The 12,138-nt window shown below is 28.7% G+C and overlaps 1 protein-coding gene across 2 annotated transcripts in view; it reads right to left on the minus strand.

Annotated features, from left to right (window-relative positions):
• sei (potassium voltage-gated channel seizure) overlaps window positions 1-12,138 on the minus strand; it is a 131,151-nt gene that overhangs the window by 98,252 nt on the left and 20,761 nt on the right. The gene's annotated exons all lie outside the window — the stretch shown is intronic.

A 12,138-nucleotide genomic window follows, 5' to 3' on the forward strand; every position in this document is an offset into this window, starting at 1 on the left:
CGCCAACGATCGGTAACGTATGCCGATTCATTTATTTAACTACTCATTCAGTGATGCATTTTTATTTAAAAATCTGTGGTGAAAGGAGAACCAATACTTATTAGTATAACGGTGCCATAGCCAAAAACACCAGCTGTTATTCCCCACTGCGTTAGTTCAATCCCAAAACTAACCTAAAACTAAAACATTATATTCGTTTAGGTTAGGTTTGGGTTTGAAGGCTAATGGACATTTTGCAACTGTCAATTTTTCTAACTATATTTTCATATTAATTTCCATTCCATAAAATAAATAAATAAACGAGCGTTTATTTGTTTATACATTTTCTTTATTTACGAAAAAAATCAATATCCGAACTATAAATTGGTTCACTGTGGGACGACACATCAGCTGTTAAGGCCAAAATGTTCTATTGTGCGGTTTATTCTTTTACTTTCATCAGCTCAATTCGCTTAGTTTAGGTTTGGGTTTGAACACAAGTGTACGTTTCACAACTGTCAAATTGAGTTTCATGTTTATAGTTATGTATAAATAAATAAAATTTATAAACAAATAAATAAAAAAAATAGAATAAATTTGACCCACGATAACAATGGAGTACCGACGTAATCAACAGTTTCTGTAAATATTTTATTATACGGACCGGTTATTAGACCAGTCTTTTGTAAACTGAATTCTGAAATTTAAGCGGTTGAAGACGAAAATAATTAAAAGTCAAATCTCATAAATACATATTTCATGTTTTACCAAACTAACAAAGTAAAATACACTTGTAATGAATAATACACTGTAAAAAAATTCCAATTTTATAAATAAATTACACCACCAATGACGTCAAGCAACTTATGACGATTTTAATTATTAAACTAGCCTGGATAAGCGACTAAGGATCTGGATTGTTTATATATAAGCAATACTACATAGTACTAATAAAATCAGTACAAGTATAAAAAAAATCAGAGCTAGGAAGTGGAAAAATCTAATGAATGATTTCATATGATCTTTATTATTACTTTAAAATTAAATTATTATTAAACAAAATTTGGATTTTCCCTTTTGAGAATTATTATTAAAATATTGCAGAAAATATTACAGCATGTCATTTATTTATGCTGACTTTTTACAACATGACGTTTGTCAATGCTGAATGATTTATTGCAGCCCATCTCATTAAGGAATCTTGTAAAGATTAAGAATCAGTAAACGCTCTAATTCTAAAAAACAGCAGTGGACCAAGATGTGCTCCTTGAGCCACTTCAGAACACATAAAGTACTGTCTGCAATTTTTGAATCATAAATAACAAATTGTCGACGAAAAATCTCGTTCAGTCTTCAAAAAATCAGAGATTGTCAAATTTGTTGATTAAAATAAAATATTACACTTTAAGAAATCTGAATTTGTTGAAGCTGTTTTAATATTAATTTTGAGAGATTAAATCGTTTTTTGTGAAGGTTTAGTAGAACGTGTAAATCTAAAACATAAATTTAGTGTTAGTTCAATTGGCTCGTTTTGGTGGTTTTAGACAGAGTTGACAATTTTTAAAGTTTTATCGTTATCTATTTATTATTTTTATATAAAATTTGATTTCATTATGTCGATTTAAAACTCTAGAATGAATGGATTAATTTTTACACGAATTTTACTGCATTATAATAATTATAATTTGGCATCGATATTTTATCTTCCGGAAAATAGCAGTTTATAAGTATATCTAAAATTTTAACGACGCTAAAAATGCCAATATAAAATAAAATAATAATATAGTATTTAACAGAAATTAAAGTCAATAGAGTAATTTAAACAAAGCATTATTTTTGACCGCCCGTTTATTTGGCGGTAGTACTCATCTTTTCTTGGCCTTAACAATCATACATAAGACTTGGTCTTAAGTTTATTTTGAATAATGCATAATTATTTCAACAGTCATATATCATAATCACAAATTTGTTTATAAATATTTTAGTTTTAAATCAACGAAAAATAAATAAATATTCTAACTACAAACGGAGTTTCTGAATATAATATGAGACAACATAAATATAATCTCTGCTTATTTGGGACAAAGTAGTAATATTTTTTAAAGAACATGAGACTTTAAAAAGAGCATCGGTTATTTGTTGACAGTTCGTTTTGGAAGTATACATAAAATGCAATTCTAAAAAAATCGTAAATGTTGATTTGTCATTTTACGACCAGTGAGGAACGTTAACATACTATGTTTTTCATCACATAGTCAATATTTATAGTACATACTATAAAACACGTATAATAAACATTGCATAAAATTATGTATTTCAGCATGATATAAAATTATACTTGTACATATATTTATATACGTATATAATGTTTTAGTTTTGGAATCCCTGCAAGTGGAATTAATGACCCCGTCAGCTGATTCGACTCCAAAACATACATAAATTTGTTGTGGTAATCCCAGACAATTTTGTGAATTTTCTTCCAATTTATATTTTTAAACTGCACGATAAACTTAAACTGTTACTGATGTACATATTTTAAAATACATAGACATATGATTTATGAGATATTAAATTATCTAATTAACATTATCAACTATTGTATAAAAATAAATATACTAGTATATGGGTAGAAGATAACTTTCATTTTCAGGACTAAAGAAGCTTTCAATGTTTAAAAATAAAATTATAATATCTATGAGCTATTTAATCATATTGTATATGTATATAAATACATATTTCTTATTATATATGCAATTTATTTATTCTGTTTTTTATTTCTATGAACAAAAATATTTATTGATAGATTTTATCTTTGTTAATTCGTATAGTATCCATATAACTTTTTTTCACTTTAAAGATGACTATTTTTAGAGGCCGAACTATTTTTGTTTGTAGATAGAAATTTAATTATTTATTTATTTATTATAAATACTCCGTTCCAATGCGTTAAAATGGAGTAAACAGTCAACAACTACTTAGTATGTAATAAGGCATCAGACTGAAATTAAAGTCTGTTTTAATAGGTATAATCTATTATTACAATTTACAGACACTATGTACGACCCAGCTCGACACGATATATATATCCGTAAGATTAGGAAAATCTAGGAAAACCTTATCCTTGATGATTGATTGGTATTAAAATTATATAATGATCAATAACTCTGATCTTTCAGACACGATAGCAATGGAAAAGCATTAAGGTACATGTAGGATTCGAACCCATGCATTTCAGGTGTCAGTGTTCGACTTATACCACCCACTAGTCTATTGTGCTGGTATTTTTGTAACAAAAAACGTTGTAAACTTGCTACAGTAATTGAACTTATACAGTTTAAAAACAAAAAGATACACTTGTTGTTATTGCGACTGTTTTCTACCCCTGACAACGCATGGGGTTGTAGTACCAGTGTATTTTCATTGTCCTGCGCCGCAAGTTGCGCGCGCAAAACGAAATCATCTTTACTTGCCTAGCAAGAGCGCAGGTCTAAACACAAACACATAGAAACTGTCTGCAAACGTACACATAGATTGATTGTTGATAAAACGGGAATGTCTGAAAGGATTGGCAATGATTCTCAACATTTCCTACGATTCAATTACAATTATTGATTCTCAACGATTCCTAAACACAACGATCATTCAGGACAAAGAAACTAGTTGAATGAATATTTTTTTATTAATAGTAAAATAATATTGAATATGGGAACAAATAGACAATATAGCTTACTCTCAATTATCCAGGTGAAAAAAATGGTTTATAATTACATATTTTTCACAACACACGTATGTGTAATATGTTTATTCATCCTATTACTTTTAGTGTAAAATTTGCACTTCAGGAACTAGTTTACTTATATATACTTTTAGAAAGTGGGTAAAAAGGGAAGAAAGTTGTAATTACTACACAATACAAATTTATGTTAATTAAAACAATACAAAAAGGTGCCCAAACTGTTTGCAATATAATTTAACAAAAAATTAAAATAGAGGAGTTCGTAAGATGTTGCGATGGTAATTTAGTAATAATAAAAATCACATTTTTAAAGAATATTAAAAAAATTAACTTCAGGTTTAAATCTGTAATAAATTATAAATAAAATATTTTACGTTTTTATTACGATCAAAAATATCATTTTGAATAGTGTAAAAAAGGTTCTTCATTTTTGATAAGTATTTATCTTCAATTAATGTAAGTTTTTTATCTATATAAATATTATACGTTGATGTAGAAACTGTTAAGGAACCACTGGATCTAATTCCCAAGAAAACTCGTCGCATCGTTCTAATCGCAAATCATATACCAAAGTAAGCGACTTTAGTTAATTAAGCTCGATATTTATCCGTGAGATTAGGATAACTTCTAAGTGATGCGATTATAATTAAGGCTTCTAGAATGTTAGAGGCAGACTCGACAAGAGGTAAACTCAGCTAGATTTTAATAGATATATTACTAGCAGAGGGTGAATCTAGCTCATGTGACAACTTCCGAAAAAATCAATGCACTTTCCACGACAATCACTAGGAGAAACAATCTCACAAAAAATCTACACACAACTTAAAATAATAGTTTATTTTATATCTCGATTTTATATAATATTTTTTTTAGATCTAATATATAATTAAGATTTTCCAGAAAATATAAAGAATACCTGATAATATGAAGGTATTGTAATATATAAAAAAATATAGGGAAAACTAAAAATAGGGATTTTTATAAAAATATAGATTTTTAGTTTTCACTTATGTGAATATTGCTATTAAAGCATCAAATTAGAAATATTCTACGATTAATTCCACTAAATTAAATATTATTTTTTTATTGAAACAGTAGAAAGATCTATTATCAGTTTTTATTTCAAAAACTTTAAATAAAAAAAATCATAACTTACATATTTTATTATAAAATCTGAATTTTCTTTAATAATGATTTTTCTTACTAACTGAAAAAAATTCTCTAGCCATTGATTCATTATTTACCGACGTTGACACATACAACATGCGAAACGGAAATGTTTGAAGTTTGACAGTCGGCTCCAAACGAAACGGTCTGAATGTACTGAGCTCACGAAATAAATACTTAAACATAAGTACACGTTTTTTTAGGTTTAGACCTCATTACTAATCAGTCCACATATCCCGATATTCAACAACTGATGAAAGTCCTAATTTTATATTGATTATAGAGGAGTTGAAAAATATAAATTAGAGGCAATTTGTAACATCGTGAAAAAATAAAAAAATACAATTTAAGGAAAGAATTTCAATTGGAAACAAATGGATCACGCACGCCAAATATTAATCATAATCATTTGCATATAGCATTACTAACGATTAGGCTTACGTCTACAGAAAATTAATGTATTATATAACGGGCATAATTAACTGAAATTAGTTGCCTAATGGATTAATTTAAAAAAAAAGATTTTTGTAGCAAAAATACTTGAATTGTTATAAAAACACATAAACATGAGAAAACTTTGTATTATATACATAGATGTATAGCATTATTTTGTAAAATCACTATATCTTAAAATACAAATATAGTATTTTTGGAATCTATCTACAGTATGTTCTTTAAATAATAGTAAATGTTTTTGAGGATCTTTTACAGAATGTGTTGCGTTAGCCCTTAACATTCTAAACAATTCAATTAAAAGTATGCAGCGACCACACGGAGATGACCACGTCTGAAAGAGTCTTTGTATCTGAACTTGCGTTAATTGCACTTGCAAAATGATCATCCATCAACAAGGAAACGACACAAAAACGTAAAAGATCGTTACAATCCCATAAATAATAGGAATTTTTACATTAAATATTCTGTGTCATTGAGAAAATATTTCTTTGTTGCAAAACGGTCACGGATATAATAAAAGAAGAAACCAGCAGACGCCCGCAGCCCGCGGATACGATCATGGACTCATCATACATTCGCCCCCAGCTTCTCCAACACTGCTCGGAGAATATACTGTCGCTGCCACACCAATCTGAACTCTGAGGATCGTCCACTGACATCATCCCTCCGACGACTTCTCCACTACCGCTCGGAAAAAACATCTCGCCATTCATCGTCTGTCACAACAATTGTAAATATAATGTAATAAATCTCTAACAAGATTCCACCCTGAATATCATTGGCTACGAAGTCATCACACCCCTAGAATTCTCAAACCTAAAAGGTATCCGATCAACCATCACAGATTAGGTTTTACTAGATTTTCTTAGAGCTAGGTCTTGCATAGTAAAATCTATTGATTGTAATTAGTAATATTTTTACAGACTGATTTACAGACTTTTATTTAAGTTGATGTCTCAATATATATTTAAGGGTTGTTGATTGTGTTGACTCCGTTGTAACGCATTTTACTAACGCTGTCACGTTTTAGACGGAAGATTTACAATAAATAAATAAATACAAAATCTAAACCGACTAATTGACTTTTCTATAAATTGCAAATAAAAGCATTGGAATAACGGTTTTCCAAATAGTGCATAAATCAACGACTTAAAACTATATTATATAAAATGCATTTTTAACAAAATAAACGTTTAAAGAAACGATTTCACATTTCGAAACGAAATAACCAGCACTAGTCGTTGATGATTGACCTGAAAGATCTGGTTTCGAATACCATTAGTATTTTTCAATTTTGAAAATTGAAATTATTATGTAATTATATTTTCGATTGATCATAACAGATTGCATAGTTTTCTAATCTCACGGATGAATATCATGGTGATTAATTAAAATCAAGCTAAGTTGTATATATTAGCTATTAAAAATTCTCTAATAATAAGCTACTTCATAAAAATAATGTATTAATGGAAAGCGGCAACAACAAAATAAACTCGCTAAGAGATAACGTACTATTCAGCAAGAACAAAGCAGATACTAAAATTACTATAGTATAATAATATTTAGCTTTAATTCGCCTACTTTAGATACACATATGTATGTTTTTAGCGTATTGTTTTTGTTGCATAATCTCTTCCTGTGTCAAATAATTTCAGGGAAGTGAGAACCACAAATAAAGCGGTTGTTTGTGAGAGTGTGGTAGTATTAGATTGTTTCATATGAAGTGGCATATTTTTTTTAGTGAGATTTAAAAATGTTATATATTTTTAAAATACAAAATTCACAAAAATAAGTTTATATTAATGAATGAATTTCTGGTTTATGAAATATTATAATATCACTCTGATTATTGAATTTATTATTTCGAATAATAAAGTCTGTGTGTATAATAGGGTAATAATCTGTAAATGAAAAGTCTGGGGAATATTGAAGATGAGGCAATATTCCCAACCCTAAGTCGCATTATCGTATAGCAATATCGCTACAAGGCTGTTTACCAACATCGGATATTTAATGCTTAATTTAATATGCATGGTTTAAATTTTCCTACAGTATGATTTTGCTGTAATAGTCACGCTTGGTTTAAGATAGGAACAACTAATATGTTTAATTTCCACAGAATACCACCACACTATCACCATCTTTTTTTTAGGTGCAAACTCAGTTTCAGACTTCAGTATTAGAGCTTATCTGCTTTCCAAGCATTGTTCATATTCTGATTATCGTAGATAATCGATTTCAAATTGATTCTATTCATGAATGTATTGGGATTTTAACCCTAAAGGGTGTGACATCACAGCCAGTAAGACACAGGTGGAAACCAGTGAGAATTTTATTAGATTTTATTACATATTGCTACAGACTATGATGCTCTTCTTTTTTCAATATCATAATGCATAAGAGCCCAAAATAATGAAAACAAAATCAAGTTTAATTGCAAATAAGGAAACTTTTGTTACAATCATGGTCCATTTATGATTGCGTAAAAAATATTTTATATAAAACAACCTTATAATTTTACTAAAAATATTTTATGTTGTGTAAAATATAGATAAATACCGGTCTACATAATTACAGGACAAACAGTATATGCACAACACCATGTTGCTACACGTGTATGCATTAGCCTTTTTATCTCTTCGCGTTCAATCGACGTTACAATTTTTTTACGTTCCAATACATACACAAGTAGATACAACGCGCATATATTTACGTACTATTAAAATATATGACAAATACGAGTTTTATCTTTTTAGTTCCGGCCCGCGGACAATGCGGTCATAATAAATCACAACTTGCAATTGCAGAGCGGAATTGTTTTATTTTTCAACACACTCAGCTCCGCCGTGAAACTTCACCAATCCCACAATTCACCACAAAGGCACACTCCTGTGCGATAATTTTCGCTTTATTATATCATCGCATACACTTTACACTCGGCGAGTACGTAAAAAATGAGACTCTTTCTCGCGTTGTGTCGTAAAGGCGGCTGAGTGTGTTTTCATTTTCCGTAATCGTTTCCGCTTCGTCCAAATTGAAGTAGTTTAATCGGAACCCCCGTAAACTGTCATAACGATCCCACTTACACAAACTACACTTTGGTGTGTGCGTTATGGCCGCGGCTCGAAATTTGATCGCATGTCTCCACGTTGTACATAACGTGAACGTATATACGTTATAATAATTGGTATAAACGATGAAATTACATAGTAGGAAAAAGCAATGATCTTTTAATCGACGGCGATTTATATGTTTTACTGCGATAAAATTATGTAAGTGTTATAAACCACTTTATGGACGGAGAGAACCGCTCGTTTCCATGGATTATGGGATTTGGTTTATCCTCCAGTATAATATAATCTCTTCCTAAACGTTTTTGTATTCATAATATATAGTACATGTAAAAACATGCCATATATCTATGTTCTATTTTTACGTTGATTTTAGTTCTCATAATAATTTTATTACTATTAAATTAGCGTCTACCAACTCAAATATTAATATGATTTTTTAATTACATAATATTAATATGATTTTATTTATAATCAATTTATTTTGCTGCCATTACTAATTTGCAATTTAATGGATGTGCATAAATTATTAACTAATATACTATACATACATAAATACGCTCTGCACAGTCCCTTGTATGTGACTAGGTAATACCGGTATTACAAAATATAATATTTTTTTTAATTCATACATCTTGGAACAACAAAAACGATAATGCCCATATTGCTTGATAGCAGAAGCAGAAAATAAAACTATGCTCATTGTGGGGGATTAACTTAAGTAGTTTCATATCAAAGTAGAATAATAAATAATACTATCCCTTATAATATCAGACGGCCAAAATATCAACCCACCTTACCTATGCAAAAAATCACACCGGCCGATATTTCGGCACAATTTTTTTAAATTTAATTCAACATGTTCAATATGCACGACGTGTCAACATAAAAGGAATAAATTTGCTTTATCTCAGACAAGTCTAACGGTACCTAGCAGTTTACCTTAAGTATACATGCTCCTCATTTTATGATAAGGATGACTGGTGAAGTGAAAACAAAATCAATTATTGCATACATGAAATTCGTTTTACTATTTGTACATTTTTATCTCCATTCAGACACAAATAATCTACATAGGTGGTAAATATTACCAACAATAAAGTTTCAATAATTATATTGAAACAAAAACGTATTTGAAAAATTTGCGAAAAATATGTTTTTTAAAAAAAAAAACTTTTTCATTGAAAAATAATGCACTGTTATTTGTTTTCCATTTCTAATTGAGCTTGGTAGACATTTTAACGCAGCAAATTAGTGCATATCAGTTAAATTATATAATATTTTCGCTAGTAGAAATATATATATATATCTACTGGTGAAAATGTATTTAGACATGACTAGTGAAAATATAGCTTTACCAAAAAATACACATTCACTGTAACATTTATACATCGTATGTAAATAAATAATGATAAGTTGGTAAATATATATACTACTACATATAGAAAAATTGAAAGCATATTATTTTACTAGCACTTGCCAGATATTATATATTTTTACTGGTAAAAATGTATTATATTACGATATGATTTAACTGAAAAGACTAATATTTTCGGGATAGATTCGAGACTGTTTCTAGATTTTCTTTTAGGAATAACCACATGAAACTGAATGTATTTTTATTTATTACTATATTATAGATATAGCCTTTATAGTAGGTAATCTCAAAAGCAATCACTTATTAAAGAATTAAAGTTCTAAGACACATAGATGTCATTTTTCAAGAGGAAAGCTGGTTATTTTTATTTTAATTCCTTGAAATAATATACTAATGATATCATCGAAGGGCTTTATAATATAATTTAATTATATCTTAATCTCTTCTAATTTCTTACATATAAAAATAATAGCATAAAACATATACCATGTTTATTTGGCAATTTAATATAGTATATCATTATTGATATATAGTTGCGTGACAGCTAAAGGGTTAATAAGGTATATATAAAACATATTGTGCTTTAGTAAGTTAGATATTATATTTTTTATAAATAAACTACTTTAACTTATTTATGCGAGGTATAGCTATAATGTATTATAATCTGCTAAAAACCTATAATATATGACGTCACTATTAGAGTTAATATAATTAGCTAATATGAGATATTCTTTTCAAATTTAAAAGGTAAGAAATTTAAGGTAGTCCTTTTCTAGTTTGGAAGGCAAGAAATATTTTCGTGAATAGATATTTCATATTAATTTATGGTGTTTATACATTCGTTGGAGAGTTACTTGATAAAAATACAACTTAACTTAAACAATAGTTATTTCAATATGTTTTCAGTACAGGAATTAAATATATAATATAAATCATCGTATGTTGAATAATTTTGTAGGCTAAAAATAAAACTGGGACGTTTATAGATTCAGTGGAGACACTTGAGCTGTGTGAGTTTGTAAGTGGAGTGCAGATGACGAAGAAACGTAATCTGAGAACAATATCATTAGAGAAGACTTCCGTGTGAATTTGAAAGTTTTGCCAAGAGTTTAGCTACTTATTTGACACTCGCGTATTATATATAAATATATACGAAATACAAAATTTGCAATTACAAATAAGTAAGTGTTAATACTTGAGAAATTCGTTCGCAGTTATCTATCACTGATTTTAATGTCTGAATGTAAGATTTTCCCCACCTTTCCGTTTACAAAGATAAACATCCGGTTGAAGTCTGAAACGGTCAACAATTTATTTCGCCATTCCAAGCGCTACGAACTTCTAAAATTGTATATAATTATCAAAGTTTGGGGAAAACAGCTCAATTTCGCTGTATGATATTACGCACACGTACATTGCTTTGCATTGCTTTTGTGTATTGCGTGCTTTCATTCTGAATAAATTTAAGCATTCGAGCTACGCAAAGCCACGCCTTATTCAGATTTTTTAATGGCCGATTTAAAATCATGACACCACGAAATGGTACCTAGAAATTGATTCAAAAGCTCGCCATGATAAAAATCGGCACGCGATACTAATTTATTTAATCAAAACAATGGAACTTTAAGCTTTTATTTATTATTTGGTACTGGAATGCCACGTAGTGAAACTTATTGCCATTTAATAAACGGTGAATCAACAACAATATTAAACGACTCGCGTAATATGTAGAATTACTTTAATAAAGTAAGGTATTCAATGGCTGTTTTTTTAATATATTATAATATTTATAGTTGAATATACAGTTACTGATATATTATTATTTATTTTGCTAATTAAAATGGGTTGTATAATGCTGGTTTAAGGGTTGGAAGCTTTACCTTATTATAATTATCTATTCTGTTTTAAACTGTGTGTTGTATGTATCCATTTCATTGGAAGTATAATTTACATTTATTGTAAGCAATTAGGGTTTCATGGAATAGTTATTCAGTAGTACCCGAATCTCTTAAGTCTAAGAGTCTTAAGAGTATGTCTAGACCACTGTTTCCCTGTCATTTTAGAACACATTGAAGAATGAACCCGACTAATAATTTTCGCTAACTTAATTCATATAGTTAACGTAGTAAAAATTATCAGTTGAGTTTATTTCTCAACAGTATTTAATAACCATTATAAAAAACACAAAAAATATTACACATATTTAGAAGACGTGCTTTAACTAATTTTGTATTATCATCTTATATTTAAATGGGAACAGTATTTTGAGATTATGCAGGAATAATTATTGTAAATTATCCTTTAAATCAGTAAACGAGACAGCTTTCACTTTTTATTCAAAACACACGGAC

The sequence above is a fragment of the Plectrocnemia conspersa genome, unplaced genomic scaffold (assembly GCF_051122295.1).
Source record: "Plectrocnemia conspersa isolate PC_06_02 unplaced genomic scaffold, ASM5112229v1 ptg000010l, whole genome shotgun sequence".
Lineage (NCBI taxonomy): Eukaryota > Metazoa > Arthropoda > Insecta > Trichoptera > Polycentropodidae > Plectrocnemia > Plectrocnemia conspersa.